Consider the following 13727-nt stretch of genomic DNA (forward strand, 5'->3'; position numbering starts at 1 on the left):
AGGCAGGTGGTAGATTACTCAGCTGTTCTAGTGGTCTGAGGCAGGTGTTAGATTACTCAGCTGTTCTAGTGGTCTGAGACAGGTGTTAGATTACTCAGCTGTTCTAGTGGTCTGAGACAGGTGTTAGATTACTCAGCTGTTCTAGTGGTCTGAGACAGGTGGTAGATTACTCAGCTGTTCTAGTGGTCTGAGGCAGGTGTTAGATTACTCAGCTGTTCTAGTGGTCTGAGGCAGGTGTTAGATTACTCAGCTGTTCTAGTGGTCTGAGACAGGTGGTAGATTACTCAGCTGTTCTAGTGGTCTGAGGCAGGTGTTAGATTACTCAGCTGTTCTAGTGGTCTGAGGCAGGTGTTAGATTACTCAGCTGTTCTAGTGGTCTGAGGCAGGTGGTAGATTACTCAGCTGTTCTAGTGGTCTGAGGCAGGTGTTAGATTACTCAGCTGTTCTAGTGGTCTGAGACAGGTGGTAGATTACTCAGCTGTTCTAGTGGTCTGAGGCAGGTGGTAGATTACTCAGCTGTTCTAGTGGTCTGAGGCAGGTGTTAGATTACTCAGCTGTTCTAGTGGTCTGAGACAGGTGTTAGATTACTCAGCTGTTCTAGTGGTCTGAGGCAGGTGTTAGATTACTCAGCTGTTCTAGTGGTCTGAGGCAGGTGTTAGATTACTCAGCTGTTCTAGTGGTCTGAGACAGGTGTTAGATTACTCAGCTGTTCTAGTGGTCTGAGGCAGGTGTTAGATTACTCAGCTGTTCTAGTGGTCTGAGACAGGTGTTAGATTACTCAGCTGTTCTAGTGGTCTGAGACAGGTGTTAGATTCAGCTGTTCTAGTGGTCTGAGACAGGTGTTTGATTACTCAGCTGTTCTAGTGGTCTGAGGCAGGTGTTAGATTACTCAGCTGTTCTAGTGGTCTGAGACAGGTGTTAGATTACTCAGCTGTTCTAGTGGTCTGAGGCAGGTGTTAGATTACTCAGCTGTTCTAGTGGTCTGAGACAGGTGTTAGATTACTCAGCTGTTCTAGTGGTCTGAGGCAGGTGTTAGATTACTCAGCTGTTCTAGTGGTCTGAGGCAGGTGTTAGATTACTCAGCTGTTCTAGTGGTCTGAGACAGGTGTTAGATTACTCAGCTGTTCTAGTGGTCTGAGGCAGGTGTTAGATTACTCAGCTGTTCTAGTGGTCTGAGGCAGGTGTTAGATTACTCAGCTGTTCTAGTGGTCTGAGACAGGTGTTAGATTACTCAGCTGTTCTAGTGGTCTGAGGCAGGTGTTAGATTACTCAGCTGTTCTAGTGGTCTGAGGCAGGTGGTAGATTACTCAGCTGTTCTAGTGGTCTGAGGCAGGTGGTAGATTACTCAGCTGTTCTAGTGGTCTGAGGCAGGTGGTAGATTACTCAGCTGTTCTAGTGGTCTGAGACAGGTGTTAGACTCAGCTGTTCTACTCAGCTGTTCTAGTGGTCTGAGACAGGTGTTAGATTACTCAGCTGTTCTAGTGGTCTGAGACAGGTGTTAGATTACTCAGCTGTTCTAGTGGTCTGAGGCAGGTGTTAGATTACTCAGCTGTTCTAGTGGTCTGAGACAGGTGTTAGATTACTCAGCTGTTCTAGTGGTCTGAGGTGTTAGATTACTCAGCTGTTCTAGTGGTCTGAGACAGGTGTTAGATTACTCAGCTGTTCTAGTGGTCTGAGGCAGGTGTTAGATTACTCAGCTGTTCTAGTGGTCTGAGGCAGGTGTTAGATTACTCAGCTGTTCTAGTGGTCTGAGGCAGGTGTTAGATTACTCAGCTGTTCTAGTGGTCTGAGGCAGGTGGTAGATTACTCAGCTGTTCTAGTGGTCTGAGGCAGGTGTTAGATTACTCAGCTGTTCTAGTGGTCTGAGGCAGGTGTTAGATTACTCAGCTGTTCTAGTGGTCTGAGGCAGGTGGTAGATTACTCAGCTGTTCTAGTGGTCTGAGGCAGGTGTTAGATTACTCAGCTGTTCTAGTGGTCTGAGGCAGGTGGTAGATTACTCAGCTGAGTGGTCTGAGGCAGGTGTAGATTACTCAGCTGTTCTAGTGGTCTGAGGCAGGTGTTAGATTACTCAGCTGTTCTAGTGGTCTGAGACAGGTGTTAGATTACTCAGCTGTTCTAGTGGTCTGAGGCAGGTGTTAGATTACTCAGCTGTTCTAGTGGTCTGAGGCAGGTGGTAGATTACTCAGCTGTTCTAGTGGTCTGAGGCAGGTGGTAGATTACTCAGCTGTTCTAGTGGTCTGAGGCAGGTGGTAGATTACTCAGCTGTTCTAGTGGTCTGAGGCAGGTGTTAGATTACTCAGCTGTTCTAGTGGTCTGAGACAGGTGGTAGATTACTCAGCTGTTCTAGTGGTCTGAGACAGGTGTTAGATTACTCAGCTGTTCTAGTGGTCTGAGACAGGTGGTAGATTACTCAGCTGTTCTAGTGGTCTGAGGCAGGTGTTAGATTACTCAGCTGTTCTAGGGTCTGAGGCAGGTGTTAGATTACTCAGCTGTTCTAGTGGTCTGAGACAGGTGTTAGATTACTCAGCTGTTCTAGTGGTCTGAGACAGGTGTTAGATTACTCAGCTGTTCTAGTGGTCTGAGGTGTTAGATTACACAGCTGTTCTAGTGGTCTGAGACAGGTGTTAGATTACTCAGCTGTTCTAGTGGTCTGAGGTGTTAGATTACTCAGCTGTTCTAGTGGTCTGAGGCAGGTGTTAGATTACTCAGCTGTTCTAGTGGTCTGAGGCAGGTGTTAGATTACTCAGCTGTTCTAGTGGCCTGAGGCAGGTGGTAGATTACACAGCTGTTCTAGTGGTCTGAGGCAGGTGTTAGATTACTCAGATATTCTAGTGGTCTGAGACAGGTGGTAGATTACTCAGCTGTTCTAGTGGTCTGAGGTGTTAGATTACACAGCTGTTCTAGTGGTCTGAGGCAGGTGGTAGATTACTCAGCTGTTCTAGTGGTCTGAGACAGGTGGTAGATTACTCAGCTGTTCTAGTGGTCTGAGGCAGGTGGTAGATTACTCAGCTGTTCTAGTGGTCTGAGACAGGTGGTAGATTACTCAGCTGTTCTAGTGGTCTGAGGCAGGTGGTAGATTACTCAGCTGTTCTAGTGGTCTGAGGCAGGTGGTAGATTACTCAGCTGTTCTAGTGGTCTGCAGGTGTTAGATTACTCAGCTGTTCTAGTGAGAGCAGGTGTTAGATTACTCAGCTGTTCTAGTGGTCTGAGGCAGGTGTTAGATTACTCAGCTGTTCTAGTGGTCTGAGGCAGGTGTTAGATTACTCAGCTGTTCTAGTGGTCTGAGGCAGGTGTTAGATTACTCAGCTGTTCTAGTGGTCTGAGGCAGGTGTTAGATTACTCAGCTGTTCTAGTGGTCTGAGGCAGGTGTTAGATTACTCAGCTGTTCTAGTGGTCTGTCAGGTGGTAGATTACTCAGCTGTTCTAGTGGTCTGAGGCAGGTGTTAGATTACTCAGCTGTTCTAGTGGTCTGAGGCAGGTGGTAGATTACTCAGCTGTTCTAGTGGTCTGAGGCAGGTGTTAGATTACTCAGCTGTTCTAGTGGTCTGAGGCAGGTGTTAGATTACTCAGCTGTTCTAGTGGTCTGAGGCAGGTGTTAGATTACTCAGCTGTTCTAGTGGTCTGAGCAGGTGTTAGATTACTCAGCTGTTCTAGTGGTCTGAGGCAGGTGTTAGATTATCAGCTGTTCTAGTGGTCTGAGGCAGGTGGTAGATTACTCAGCTGTTCTAGTGGTCTGAGGCAGGTGTTAGATTACTCAGCTGTTCTAGTGGTCTGAGGCAGGTGGTAGATTACTCAGCTGTTCTAGTGGTCTGAGGCAGGTGGTAGATTACTCAGCTGTTCTAGTGGTCTGAGGCAGGTGGTAGATTACTCAGCTGTTCTAGTGGTCTGAGGCAGGTGTTAGATTACTCAGCTGTTCTAGTGGTCTGAGGCAGGTGGTAGATTACTCAGCTGTTCTAGTGGTCTGAGACAGGTGTTAGATTACTCAGCTGTTCTAGTGGTCTGAGGCAGGTGTTAGATTACTCAGCTGTTCTAGTGGTCTGAGGCAGGTGGTAGATTACTCAGCTGTTCTAGTGGTCTGAGGCAGGTGTTAGATTACTCAGCTGTTCTAGTGGTCTGAGACAGGTGTTAGATTACTCAGCTGTTCTAGTGGTCTGAGACAGGTGTTAGATTACTCAGCTGTTCTAGTGGTCTGAGGCAGGTGTTAGATTACTCAGCTGTTCTAGTGGTCTGAGGCAGGTGTTAGATTACTCAGCTGTTCTAGTGGTCTGAGACAGGTGTTAGATTACTCAGCTGTTCTAGTGGTCTGAGGCAGGTGGTAGATTACTCAGCTGTTCTAGTGGTCTGAGGCAGGTGGTAGATTACTCAGCTGTTCTAGTGGTCTGAGGCAGGTGTTAGATTACTCAGCTGTTCTAGTGGTCTGAGGCAGGTGGTAGATTACTCAGCTGTTCTAGTGGTCTGAGGCAGGTGTTAGATTACTCAGCTGTTCTAGTGGTCTGAGACAGGTGGTAGATTACTCAGCTGTTCTAGTGGTCTGAGGCAGGTGGTAGATTACTCAGCTGTTCTAGTGGTCTGAGGCAGGTGGTAGATTACTCAGCTGTTCTAGTGGTCTGAGGCAGGTGTTAGATTACTCAGCTGTTCTAGTGGTCTGAGACAGGTGGTAGATTACTCAGCTGTTCTAGTGGTCTGAGACAGGTGTTAGATTACTCAGATGTTCTAGTGGTCTGAGACAGGTGGTAGATTACTCAGCTGTTCTAGTGGTCTGAGGCAGGTGTTAGATTACTCAGCTGTTCTAGTGGTCTGAGGCAGGTGTTAGATTACTCAGCTGTTCTAGTGGTCTGAGACAGGTGTTAGATTACTCAGCTGTTCTAGTGGTCTGAGACAGGTGGTAGATTACTCAGCTGTTCTAGTGGTCTGAGGCAGGTGTTAGATTACTCAGCTGTTCTAGTGGTCTGAGGCAGGTGGTAGATTACTCAGCTGTTCTAGTGGTCTGAGGCAGGTGTTAGATTACTCAGCTGTTCTAGTGGTCTGAGGCAGGTGGTAGATTACTCAGCTGTTCTAGTGGTCTGGGGCAGGTGGTAGATTACTCAGCTGTTCCAGTGGTCTGAGTCAGGTGTTAGATTACTCAGCTGTTCTAGTGGTCTGAGGCAGGTGGTAGATTACTCAGCTGTTCTAGTGGTCTGAGGCAGGTGTTAGATTACTCAGCTGTTCTAGTGGTCTGAGGCAGGTGGTAGATTACTCAGCTGTTCTAGTGGTCTGAGGCAGGTGTTAGATTACTCAGATGTTCTAGTGGTCTGAGACAGGTGTTAGATTACTCAGCTGTTCTAGTGGTCTGAGGCAGGTGTTAGATTACTCAGCTGTTCTAGTGGTCTGAGGCAGGTGGTAGATTACTCAGCTGTTCTAGTGGTCTGAGGCAGGTGTTAGATTACTCAGCTGTTCTAGTGGTCTGAGGCAGGTGTTAGATTACTCAGCTGTTCTAGTGGTCTGAGGCAGGTGTTAGATTACTCAGCTGTTCTAGTGGTCTGAGTCAGGAGGTGTTAGATTACTCAGCTGTTCTAGTGGTCTGAGGCAGGTGTTAGATCACTCAGCTGTTCTAGTGGTCTGAGGCAGGTGTTAGATCAATCAGCTGTTCTAGTGGTCTGAGGCAGGTGTTAGATCAATCAGCTGTTCTAGTGGTCTGAGGCAGGTGGTAGATTACTCAGCTGTTCTAGTGGTCTGAGGCAGGTGGTAGATTACTCAGCTGTTCTAGTGGTCTGAGGCAGGTGGTAGATTACTCAGCTGTTCTAGTGGTCTGAGGCAGGTGGTAGATTACTCAGCTGTTCTAGTGGTCTGAGGCAGGTGGTAGATTACTCAGCTGTTCTAGTGGTCTGAGGCAGGTGTTAGATTTCAGCTGTTCTAGTGGTCAGGCTGTTCTCAGCTGTTCTAGTGGTCTGAGGCAGGTGTTAGATTACTCAGCTGTTCTAGTGGTCTGAGGCAGGTGGTAGATTACTCAGCTGTTCTAGTGGTCTGAGGCAGGTGTTAGATTGCTCAGCTGTTCTAGGAGTGGTGGTAGATTACTCAGCTGTTCTAGTGGTCTGAGGCAGGTGTTAGATTACTCAGCTGTTCTAGTGGTCTGAGGCAGGTGGTAGATTACTCAGCTGTTCTAGGTGTTAGATTACTCAGCTGTTCTAGTGGTCTGAGGCAGGTGTTAGATTACTCAGCTGTTCTAGTGGTCTGAGGCAGGTGTTAGATTACTCAGCTGTTCTGTTCTAGCAGGTGGTCTGAGCTGTTCTAGTGGTCAGGTGTTAGATTACTCAGCTGTTCTAGTGGTCTGAGGCAGGTGTTAGATTACTCAGCTGTTCTAGTGGTCTGAGACAGGTGGTAGATTACTCAGCTGTTCTAGTGGTCTGAGGCAGGTGTAGATTCAGCTGTTCTAGTGGTCAGATTACTCAGCTGTTCTAGTGGTCTGAGGCAGGTGTAGATTACTCAGCTGTTCTAGTGGTCTGAGGCAGGTGGTAGATTACTCAGCTGTTCTAGTGGTCTGAGGCAGGTGGTAGATTACTCAGCTGTTCTAGGGGTCTGAGGCAGGTGTTAGATTACTCAGCTGTTCTAGTGGTCTGAGGCAGGTGTTAGATTACTCAGCTGTTCTAGTGGTCTGAGGCAGGTGGTAGATTACTCAGCTGTTCTAGTGGTCTGAGGCAGGTGGTAGATTACTCAGCTGTTCTAGTGGTCTGAGACAGGTGTTAGATTACTCAGCTGTTCTAGTGGTCTGAGGCAGGTGGTAGATTACTCAGCTGTTCTAGTGGTCTGAGGCAGGTGTTAGATTACTCAGCTGTTCTAGTGGTCTGAGGCAGGTGTTAGATTACTCAGCTGTTCTAGTGGTCTGAGGCAGGTGGTAGATTACTCAGCTGTTCTAGTGGTCTGAGGCAGGTGTTAGATTACTCAGCTGTTCTAGTGGTCTGAGGCAGGTGGTAGATTACTCAGCTGTTCTAGTGGTCTGAGACAGGTGTTAGATTACTCAGCTGTTCTAGTGGTCTGAGACAGGTGTTAGATTACTCAGCTGTTCTAGTGGTCTGAGGCAGGTGGTAGATTACTCAGCTGTTCTAGTGGTCTGAGGCAGGTGTTAGATTACTCAGCTGTTCTAGTGGTCTGAGGCAGGTGGTAGATTACTCAGCTGTTCTAGTGGTCTGAGGCAGGTGTTAGATTACTCAGCTGTTCTAGTGGTCTGAGGCAGGTGGTAGATTACTCAGCTGTTCTAGTGGTCTGAGGCAGGTGTTAGATTACTCAGCTGTTCTAGTGGTCTGAGGCAGGTGTTAGATTACTCAGCTGTTCTAGTGGTCTGAGGCAGGTGTTAGATTACTCAGCTGTTCTAGTGGTCTGAGGCAGGTGGTAGATTACTCAGCTGTTCTAGTGGTCTGAGGCAGGTGTTAGATTACTCAGCTGTTCTAGTGGTCTGAGGCAGGTGTTAGATTACTCAGCTGTTCTAGTGGTCTGAGGCAGGTGTTAGATTACTCAGCTGTTCTAGTGGTCTGAGTCAGGAGGTGTTAGATTACTCAGCTGTTCTAGTGGTCTGAGGCAGGTGTTAGATTCTCAGCTGTTCTAGTGGTCTGAGGCAGGTGTTAGATTACTCAGCTGTTCTAGTGGTCTGAGGCAGGTGTTAGATTACTCAGCTGTTCTAGTGGTCTGAGGCAGGTGGTAGATTACTCAGCTGTTCTAGTGGTCTGAGGCAGGTGGTAGATTACTCAGCTGTTCTAGTGGTCTGAGGCAGGTGGTGATTACTCAGCTGTTCTAGTGGTCTGAGGCAGGTGTTAGATTACTCAGCTGTTCTAGTGGTCTGAGGCAGGTGTTAGATTACTCAGCTGTTCTAGTGGTCTGAGGCAGGTGGTAGATTACTCAGCTGTTCTAGTGGTCTGAGGCAGGTGTTAGATTACTCAGCTGTTCTAGTGGTCTGAGGCAGGTGGTAGATTACTCAGCTGTTCTAGTGGTCTGAGGCAGGTGGTAGATTACTCAGCTGTTCTAGTGGTCTGAGGCAGGTGTTAGATTACTCAGCTGTTCTAGTGGTCTGAGGCAGGTGTTGATTACTCAGCTGTTCTAGTGGTCTGAGGCAGGTGTTAGATTACTCAGCTGTTCTAGTGGTCTGAGGCAGGTGGTAGATTACTCAGCTGTTCTAGTGGTCTGAGGCAGGTGTTAGATTACTCAGCTGTTCTAGTGGTCTGAGGCAGGTGGTAGATTACTCAGCTGTTCTAGTGGTCTGAGGCAGGTGTTAGATTACTCAGCTGTTCTAGTGGTCTGAGTCAGGTGGTAGATTACTCAGCTGTTCTAGTGGTCTGAGGCAGGTGGTAGATTACTCAGCTGTTCTAGTGGTCTGAGGCAGGTGTTAGATTACTCAGCTGTTCTAGTGGTCTGAGGCAGGTGTTAGATTACTCAGCTGTTCTAGTGGTCTGAGGCAGGTGGTAGATTACTCAGCTGTTCTAGTGGTCTGAGGCAGGTGGTAGATTACTCAGCTGTTCTAGTGGTCTGAGGCAGGTGTTAGATTACTCAGCTGTTCTAGTGGTCTGAGGCAGGTGTTAGATTACTCAGCTGTTCTAGTGGTCTGAGGCAGGTGTTAGATTACTCAGCTGTTCTAGTGGTCTGAGGCAGGTGGTAGATTACTCAGCTGTTCTAGTGGTCTGAGGCAGGTGTTAGATTACTCAGCTGTTCTAGTGGTCTGAGGCAGATTACTCAGCTGTAGTGGTCTGAGGCAGGTGTTAGATTACTCAGCTGTTCTAGTGGTCTGAGGCAGGTGTTAGATTACTCAGCTGTTCTAGTGGTCTGAGGCAGGTGTTAGATTACTCAGCTGTTCTAGTGGTCTGAGGCAGGTGTTAGATCAGCTGTTCTAGTGGTCAGCTGTTCTCAGCTGTTCTAGTGGTCTGAGGCAGGTGTTAGATTACTCAGCTGTTCTAGTGGTCTGAGGCAGGTGGTAGATTACTCAGCTGTTCTAGTGGTCTGAGGCAGGTGGTAGATTACTCAGCTGTTCTAGTGGTCTGAGGCAGGTGTTAGATTACTCAGCTGTTCTAGTGGTCTGAGGCAGGTGGTAGATTACTCAGCTGTTCTAGTGGTCTGAGGCAGGTGTTAGATTACTCAGCTGTTCTAGTGGTCTGAGGCAGGTGTTAGATTACTCAGCTGTTCTAGTGGTCTGAGGCAGGTGGTAGATTACTCAGCTGTTCTAGTGGTCTGAGGCAGGTGTTAGATTACTCAGCTGTTCTAGTGGTCTGAGGCAGGTGTTAGATTACTCAGCTGTTCTAGTGGTCTGAGTCAGGAGGTGTTAGATTACTCAGCTGTTCTAGTGGTCTGAGGCAGGTGTTAGATCAATCAGCTGTTCTAGTGGTCTGAGGCAGGTGTTAGATCAATCAGCTGTTCTAGTGGTCTGAGGCAGGTGTTAGATCAATCAGCTGTTCTAGTGGTCTGAGGCAGGTGTTAGATCAATCAGCTGTTCTAGTGGTCTGAGACAGGTGTTAGATTACTCAGCTGTTCTAGGGTCTGAGGCAGGTGGTAGATTACTCAGCTGTTCTAGTGGTCTGAGGCAGGTGTTTGATTACTCAGCTGTTCTAGTGGTCTAGGTGTAGTCTGTTCTAGTGGTCTGAGGCAGGTGGTAGATTACTCAGATGTTCTAGTGGTCTGAGGCAGGTGTTAGATTACTCAGATGTTCTAGTGGTCTGAGGCAGGTGTTAGATTACTCAGCTGTTCTAGGGGTCTGAGACAGGTGGTAGATTACTCAGATGTTCTAGTGGTCTGAGACAGGTGTTAGATTACTCAGCTGTTCTGTTCTAGTAGATTACTCAGCTGTTCTAGTGGTCTGAGGCAGGTGTTAGATTACTCAGCTGTTCTAGTGGTCTGAGACAGGTGTAGATTACTCAGCTGTTCTAGTGGTCTGAGGCAGGTGGTAGATTACTCAGCTGTTCTAGTGGTCTGAGGCAGGTGTTAGATTACTCAGCTGTTCTAGTGGTCTGAGACAGGTGTTAGATTACTCAGCTGTTCTAGTGGTCTGAGGCAGGTGGTAGATTACTCAGCTGTTCTAGTGGTCTGTTACTCAGATGTTCTAGTGGTCTGAGACAGGTGGTCAGCTGTTCTAGTGGTCTGAGGCAGGTGGTAGATTACTCAGCTGTTCTGTTCTAGGCAGGTGGTCAGCTGTTCTAGTGGTCTGGCAGGTGTTAGATTACTCAGCTGTTCTAGTGGTCTGAGGCAGGTGGTAGATTACTCAGCTGTTCTAGTGGTCTGAGGCAGGTGGTAGATTACTCAGCTGTTCTAGTGGTCTGAGGCAGGTGGTAGATTACTCAGCTGTTCTAGTGGTCTGAGGCAGGTGTTAGATTACTCAGCTGTTCTAGTGGTCTGAGTCAGGTGTTAGATTACTCAGCTGTTCTAGTGGTCTGAGGCAGGTGGTAGATTACTCAGCTGTTCTAGTGGTCTGAGGCAGGTGTTAGATTACTCAGCTGTTCTAGTGGTCTGAGGCAGGTGGTAGATTACTCAGCTGTTCTAGTGGTCTGAGGCAGGTGTTAGATTACTCAGCTGTTCTAGTGGTCTGAGGCAGGTGGTAGATTACTCAGCTGTTCTAGTGGTCTGAGGCAGGTGTTAGATTACTCAGCTGTTCTAGTGGTCTGAGACAGGTGTTAGATTACTCAGCTGTTCTAGTGGTCTGAGGCAGGTGTTAGATTACTCAGCTGGTGTGAGGCAGGTGGTAGATTACTCAGCTGTTCTAGTGGTCTGAGGCAGGTGTTAGATTACTCAGCTGTTCTAGTGGTCTGAGGCAGGTGTTAGATTACTCAGCTGTTCTAGTGGTCTGAGGCAGGTGTTAGATTACTCAGCTGTGTGGTCTGAGGAGGTGTTAGATTACTCAGCTGTTCTAGTGGTCTGAGGCAGGTGTTAGATCACTCAGCTGTTCTAGTGGTCTGAGGCAGGTGTTAGATTCTCAGCTGTTCTAGTGGTCTGAGGCAGGTGTAGATTACTCAGCTGTTCTAGTGGTCTGAGGCAGGTGGTAGATTACTCAGCTGTTCTAGTGGTCTGAGGCAGGTGTTAGATTACTCAGCTGTTCTAGTGGTCTGAGGCAGGTGTTAGATTACTCAGCTGTTCTAGTGGTCTGAGACAGGTGTTAGATTACTCAGCTGTTCTAGTGGTCTGAGGTGGTAGCAGCTGTTCTAGTGGTCTAGATTACTCAGCTGTTCTAGTGGTCTGAGACAGGTGGTAGATTACTCAGCTGTTCTAGTGGTCTGAGGCAGGTGTTAGATTACTCAGCTGTTCTAGTGGTCTGAGGCAGGTGGTAGATTACTCAGCTGTTCTAGTGGTCTGAGGCAGGTGTTAGATTACTCAGCTGTTCTAGTGGTCTGAGGCAGGTGGTAGATTACTCAGCTGTTCTAGTGGTCTGAGGCAGGTGTTAGATTACTCAGCTGGTGGTCTGAGACAGGTGGTAGATTACTCAGCTGTTCTAGTGGTCTGAGGCAGGTGTTAGATTACTCAGCTGTTCTAGTGGTCTGAGGCAGGTGGTAGATTACTCAGCTGTTCTAGTGGTCTGAGGCAGGTGTTAGATTACTCAGCTGTTCTAGTGGTCTGAGTCAGGTGTTAGATTACTCAGCTGTTCTAGTGGTCTGAGGCAGGTGGTAGATTACTCAGCTGTTCTAGTGGTCTGAGGCAGGTGTTAGATTACTCAGCTGTTCTAGTGGTCTGAGGCAGGTGTTAGTACTCAGCTGTTCTAGTGGTCTGAGGCAGGTGTGATTACTCAGCTGTTCTAGTGGTCTGAGGCAGGTGGTAGATTACTCAGCTGTTCTAGTGGTCTGAGGCAGGTGTTAGATTACTCAGATGTTCTAGTGGTCTGAGACAGGTGGTAGATTACTCAGCTGTTCTAGTGGTCTGAGGCAGGTGTTAGATTACTCAGCTGTTCTAGTGGTCTGAGGCAGGTGGTAGATTACTCAGCTGTTCTAGTGGTCTGAGGCAGGTGTTAGATTACTCAGCTGTTCTAGTGGTCTGAGGCAGGTGTTAGATTACTCAGCTGTTCTAGTGGTCTGAGGCAGGTGTTAGATTGCTCAGCTGTTCTAGTGGTCTGAGTCAGGAGGTGTTAGATTACTCAGCTGTTCTAGTGGTCTGAGGCAGGTGTTAGATCAATCAGCTGTTCTAGTGGTCTGAGGCAGGTGTTAGATCTCAGCTGTTCTAGTGGTCTGAGACAGGTGGTAGATTACTCAGCTGTTCTAGTGGTCTGAGGCAGGTGGTAGATTACTCAGCTGTTCTAGTGGTCTGAGGCAGGTGGTAGATTACTCAGCTGTTCTAGTGGTCTGAGGCAGGTGGTAGATTACTCAGCTGTTCTAGTGGTCTGAGGCAGGTGTTAGATTACTCAGCTGTTCTAGTGGTCTGAGGCAGGTGTTAGATTACTCAGCTGTTCTAGTGGTCTGAGGCAGGTGTTAGATTACTCAGCTGTTCTAGTGGTCTGAGGCAGGTGTTAGATTACTCAGCTGTTCTAGTGGTCTGAGGCAGGTGTTAGATTACTCAGCTGTTCTAGTGGTCTGAGGCAGGTGGTAGATTACTCCCAGCTGTTCTAGTGGTCTGAGGCAGGTGTTAGATTACTCAGCTGTTCTAGTGGTCTGAGTCAGGAGGTGTTAGATTACTCAGCTGTTCTAGTGGTCTGAGGCAGGTGTTAGATTACAATCAGCTGTTCTAGTGGTCTGAGGCAGGTGTTAGATTATCAGCTGTTCTAGTGGTCTTAGGCAGGTGTTAGATCAATCAGCTGTTCTAGTGGTCTGAGGCAGGTGTTAGATCACTCAGCTGTTCTAGGGGTCTGAGGCAGGTGGTAGATTACTCAGCTGTTCTAGTGGTCTGAGGCAGGTGTTTGATTACTCAGCTGTTCTAGTGGTCTGAGACAGGTGGTAGATTACTCAGATGTTCTAGTGGTCTGAGGCAGGTGTTAGATTACTCAGATGTTCTAGTGGTCTGAGGCAGGTGTTAGATTACTCAGCTGTTCTAGGGGTCTGAGACAGGTGGTAGATTACTCAGATGTTCTAGTGGTCTGAGACAGGTGTTAGATTACTCAGCTGTTCAGGGTCTGAGGCAGGTGGTAGATTACTCAGCTGTTCTAGTGGTCTGAGGCAGGTGTTTGATTACTCAGGTGGTCTAGAGGTGTTGATTACTCAGCTGTTCTAGTGGTCTGAGGCAGGTGTTAGATTACTCAAGCTGTTCTAGTGGTCTGAGGCAGGTGGTAGATTACTCAGCTGTTCTAGTGGTCTGAGGCAGGTGTTAGATTACTCAGCTGTTCTAGTGGTCTGAGGCAGGTGTTAGATTACTCAGCTGTTCTAGTGGTCTGAGGCAGGTGTTAGATTACTCAGCTGTTCTAGTGGTCTGAGGCAGGTGTTAGATTACTCAGCTGCTCTAGTGGTCTGAGGCAGGTGCTAGATTACTCAGCTGTTCTAGTGGTCTGAGGCAGGTGTTAGATTACTCAGCTGTTCTAGTGATCTGAGGCAGGTGTTAGATTACTCAGCTGTTCTAGTGGTCTGAGGCAGGTGTTAGATCAATCAGCTGTTCTAGTGGTCTGAGGCAGGTGTTTAGATCAATCAGCTGTTCTAGTGGTCTGAGGCAGGTGTTGTGATCAATCAGCTGTTCTAGTTGTCTGAGGCAGGTGGTAGATTACTCAGCTGATCTAGTGGTCTGAGGCAGGTGGTAGATTACTCAGCTGTTCTAGTGGTCTGAGGCAGGTGGTAGATTACTCAGCTGTTCTAGTGTTCTGAGGCAGGTGT

At 47.8% G+C, this 13727-nt stretch overlaps 1 long non-coding RNA gene across 6 annotated transcripts; it reads left to right on the top strand.

Moving 5' to 3' along the window:
• Window positions 1–852: 852 nt before the first annotated feature.
• LOC127925370 (uncharacterized) lies at window positions 853–13724 on the top strand. 6 transcript variants are annotated; one of them, XR_008120721.1, is made up of 8 exons: window positions 853–1409; window positions 2474–3069; window positions 3933–4008; window positions 4465–5034; window positions 6679–6754; window positions 6907–6982; window positions 9085–9429; window positions 13610–13724. It is a non-coding gene; the product is annotated as an uncharacterized LOC127925370 (long non-coding RNA). The 6 variants fall into 6 exon arrangements; XR_008120724.1 differs by lacking the exons at window positions 3933–4008; window positions 13610–13724 and having other exon boundaries at window positions 2474–3031; window positions 4579–5034; window positions 9085–9486; XR_008120723.1 differs by lacking the exons at window positions 3933–4008; window positions 4465–5034; window positions 13610–13724 and adding an exon at window positions 5301–5376 and having other exon boundaries at window positions 2474–3031; window positions 9085–9486.
• The last annotated feature ends 3 nt before the right edge of the window (window positions 13725–13727 follow it).

The sequence above is a fragment of the Oncorhynchus keta genome, unplaced genomic scaffold, assembly GCF_023373465.1.
Source record: "Oncorhynchus keta strain PuntledgeMale-10-30-2019 unplaced genomic scaffold, Oket_V2 Un_contig_5509_pilon_pilon, whole genome shotgun sequence".
Classification (NCBI taxonomy): domain Eukaryota; kingdom Metazoa; phylum Chordata; class Actinopteri; order Salmoniformes; family Salmonidae; genus Oncorhynchus; species Oncorhynchus keta.